We start from the raw sequence: 4,268 nt of genomic DNA on the forward strand, positions 1-4,268 counted from the left end.
TTCCTCGCAGCATCTCTACATACTCTGACTGCATTCCTATAATTCTCCCAAGGAGCCTGTCCCCTCTTGCACATTCTGTGTATTTTCTTCTTCTGTCTGAATTTGGCCAAGAGATCCTTGCTCACCCACTCAGGCCTCCTGCCCCTTTTGCTGCACTTCTTACATCATAGGGATACACCGCTCTTGAGCTTGAAGAAAAGCTCAAGCGCCCAACGTGGGGCTCGAACCCACGACCCTGAGATTAAGAGTCTCATGCTCTACCAGCTGAGCTAGCCAGGCCACCTATTTGATGCTCTCCGGCTCGTGCCTTGGTCTCCTTGCCTGTCCCCTCCACATCATTGGTCTTCATTAAAGGAAGATGACTGCAGGAAATTATGCCCTTGACAGCAAGGCCCTCCTCTCGAATGACAAAATGGCAAAGTTCTTCACACCTGCACCACTTCGGTGGTTTGCACAGGAAGGACATGCTGGCCTGCTCATGCATGGGCCTCTGTGGACAGAGCATTGACTCCTCGTGCTTTCCAGTCTGCTTTCCTATGAGGTTTTTGGCCCTCTCACATTCCTCATCTTGTTCGGCCTTCCCTTCCTGAAGGACCCTGTTGCTCCCTGGCGTCTTCTGGGGTCATTCTTTTCTCAGATCTGCATTCTGAAATGGGGGCCAGCTGGGACAGCCTGGCCACTGGAGAGGGTCTCTCTGGCATGGGAGACACACAGGCCTATGAGGGGAAGACATACATACAGAGTCACGTGGCCCCCTACAATTGCTCTTTGTGGCGTTACAGTACCTTTTCTCTCAGCCTGCTCAGCAAAGGCCTTTCCTGAAGCTGCACCTTTATGCACAAACCTGGAAACAAGAAGGTGACAGTGCTTTCAGTAGAGAGCAACATGGCCGCTGGCAGCCTCCACCAAGCAGCTGCAAAGAGGGAGAGCAGAGAGCTACTGTCAGCTCTCCTCTTTGACAAAGCAGAACACAGCACACGTTGGCAATATAGCTTAGGAGCCTGAGTTCATGTAACGCCAGTGCTGGGATGGTCACAAGAGCCTCCAGTCAGAGGGCTTGTCAAGATCTCGTGGTGAGTCACCTTTCCAGGGATGCTTCTCAGGGGGAAAAAACAAACCCATGCAAGAAAGAGTCACATTTTGAGCTTGGAGGCTGTCTTTTGTAGTCTCACCTGCAAGAAAGGGAAGGAGCAGAAGAAGCTGGATGGGAGCAAAGTGGTAACTAACTTCCTCTCTCACACACTGGCAGAAGGGAAAGCAGGTCCTCCTCCCTGTGATACCACCTAAAGACTTCCCAAGGATTCCCAAGACACAAGAGTGACCACAGATTTCACTGAGAAACCTGCATTTGGCAGAGTTACTTCCCACTAGCTTCATGAGGAGACCAACCCTGGCAGCTACACCCTGTCTCCAGCAATAGTGACAGGTCAGGCCATCCCCAGGAAATTCATTCCTCACCCACAACTGAGCTGCTCGGCCCTCCCTGGGGTCAGAGAGAGGACGAGGAAACAACACAATCCCAAGCTCTAGCAATACCTGAGGAGCAAGAGAAAGTCATGCCATACTTCAAGTCAACTAGTTCAACACCATCCTGCCCAGTCTAAACCAAGCAGACACACGCATCATCCAGCACCACCACCACCATTCCCACAAGCACCTGTGCACCAGGGGGCTGCAGAGCTGACATTTTAACAGACCTCCAACTAGAAGCCCTCCACTGACCCCACCAGAGGGCTGTAGCTGAAATGAAGCCACGAGAAGGGCCTTGGAGAAGGGCATCCTCTCATCAGCTATGGGAAGGCATCTCCTGTGTTAGAGCCTGTCCCCTCCTGCTCCACAGGCACAAGCAGGTCCAGGCGGAAGAAACCAGAGGTAGTGGCTGGCCTTCCTCACAAGAAGCCAAGCTCATTCGAAGGAATTACAAGGTTTTGCAAAGAAAACAATCCAGCTCTAACATGGGCATTTCCAACAGCCTCTCTCGAGCCCAGCAGGAGCACCAGCATACCTTAGTCTTCTTCAGACATCACTCCTGGCCCTTCAGATGTGGTACGCAAAGCCTCCCCCTCTCCCTGGCACACTGGCCATCACAATACTCACAGATCTGCCACTCAAGAGTGCAACTCATCACAAACACCTCACACAGCACAAGTCACAACAAGAGCAGCTCTCTGGCAGACCAAAAACTAGAACTGCTCGCACATCCACACTTAAGGAGCACCTGCCGCTTCCTGAAGAAAGACAAGCTGGGGGAAGCCGTTAGCAACCTTGGGGCCAGAGGCAGGGAACGTAGGGGCAAGCGCACATACACTCTTGTGCCTTGTCTGCTCTGACAAGCTCCCAGCCCTGCTATTTCTCACTTTTCCTCCTGCCTCACTCAAAGCAGCAGCCCCATTTTGCAGATTTCAGGGCACAACTGCAGCATGTCCTGAACAGCTTCAGCAAGAGAATGCAGCTTGGCATTTGCTGTTGCCAACTCAGCTGCACCTTTTCCCTGATGGGGAAAAGGCAAAGGAGGGAGAGGCCAGCATACTTCACACCTGCTCCCAAGGGACTGTCCTCTCGCTTACAAACTCCGTCTCTCTGAGCTTTTTCTCATCTGCTTTTTCTCCAGCTCCCAGTCTCAGCCTTTCTCCAGCACTTGCTCTTTTCAGCACCGTGAAAGGGCCGCCTGCTAGCACACACCTTTCTGGACACCCTTCTTTCAACTCACACCCTCCTCTGATTCACAAAGGCAGCTTACAGGCATCAGCTCCCACCCAGCTAACCAGGGCCTTTCTGAGCAATACTCTTACGACACAGCAAAAGCTTCCTTTAACGACAGCTCTAACAGCATTCATTATATTGGTATCCTGATGTTAGCTACCACGGAAGAACCTTCTCTGAAATGGTGCCAGTCTCCCTGTCATGAGTCCAGGCATCTCCAGCTGCAGGAAGGGAATGCAGGCATTCAGGCCACCACCGATCACTGGGGCCCCTTTCTACCTTTGGGGGAATCTTTCCTCTTTAAAGACGATGGATTCATCTGCCACTGGTCCCTCACTGGCCCAGGGCTTGCAAAGCTACAATCCTTCCACTCACAAAAACTACTTGTTATGATAAAACAGTGGCTGAGGGTTGTGGCTGCCCACCATGGGGAGCGGGGTGTCTATCAGATCCTAGCTTGGTTTTGGTCCTTGTTTTGTCTCCTGGTAAAATACCCATTTCCAGAGAAAAGAGACAGTAAAATTCGTTGCAAAATGCTGACAACATGAATGCCAATTCCTATTTCCTTATGCCTCAGCTCCCTGGCACAACTAGGGCGAAGGAGCCCTTCCGGAGGTGGCTGTGCAGATTTTGCACTAATTTCAGCAGCGGCATCTACCTGCAAAGGGCACAATGTCCCAAGGTGCTTAGAGAAACCTATTTTCTGCATTTATGCTCCTCATCCTCCTGACTACAGCACCGGGGTGAAAAGGACTTGGCATGAAAAATGTACTCCCTTGTTGATTGGCTCAGGCCTGACATCGGTTTTACATTTGTTGTACTAGTGTGGCCAGACGCCTAAACAACAGTGTGAGAAAACTGATTAAACACGCCACTTTGCAGTACATTCCTCGGCACTTACAAGTCGGGCAAAGCAGGGGAAGGTGCTGGCTGCCGGCAGGTATTGCCAGCACTGGCTGCCTGGTCACTGCCCAGGCTGCTTTGATGACTTTAGCACTGGAATGAGCGGACAAGGGCAGGTGACAGACTGGACGGAGGCTGCTCAAGTAGTTCTAGCTGTCGGGACAAGTAAAAGGCATTTTTACCCAAGGAGTGGACGAGCAGTGCTGAGCCTGAACCTTTTGCCTCTGAGAAGGGAGCGGTAAAAGGGGAGCTGCTTTGAAAACAGGAGCAGAGCAGGAGCCTTTGTGAAGGCAGTTTGGATGAAGGTAACCAAGCAAAACCTGCCAGGAGAGGAGATTTCTGCAGCTTTTTTGACATTATGTTGGTAATGTAGAGGAAAAGGTGGGAATGAGGTCACCAGTGCATTGCAGACCTGCTGCTTTCAGAGCCTCCTCGCACTAGCTCTAAACCCTTTACTTGGGGTGTGCAGGCAGAGCTGGTTCGTGCAACTGGAAGGCTTTGTTTTTACACCTTCTTAGCACCTTTGAAGTTCTTGCGTGGGCGGCCTTCCCTGGCTTGTAGGCAATGGAGAAGAGATCAGTATTTCCTGCAGCCAGGGGTGACTTTTAAATGAGTCGGGACTCTCCAACTAAGAGACTGTGGCAGGGGGGCGGGTGGCCCAG

General features: G+C 51.6%; 1 non-coding gene across 1 annotated transcript; it reads right to left on the reverse strand.

The window, feature by feature from the left end:
* Nucleotides 1-206: 206 nt before the first annotated feature.
* On the reverse strand, nucleotides 207-279 carry TRNAK-CUU (transfer RNA lysine (anticodon CUU)). Its single transcript has one exon. It is a non-coding gene; the product is annotated as a tRNA-Lys (tRNA).
* Between the last annotated feature and the right edge of the window lie 3,989 nt (nucleotides 280-4,268).

Source organism: Rhea pennata, unplaced genomic scaffold (genome assembly GCF_028389875.1).
Source record: "Rhea pennata isolate bPtePen1 unplaced genomic scaffold, bPtePen1.pri scaffold_31, whole genome shotgun sequence".
Lineage (NCBI taxonomy): Eukaryota > Metazoa > Chordata > Aves > Rheiformes > Rheidae > Rhea > Rhea pennata.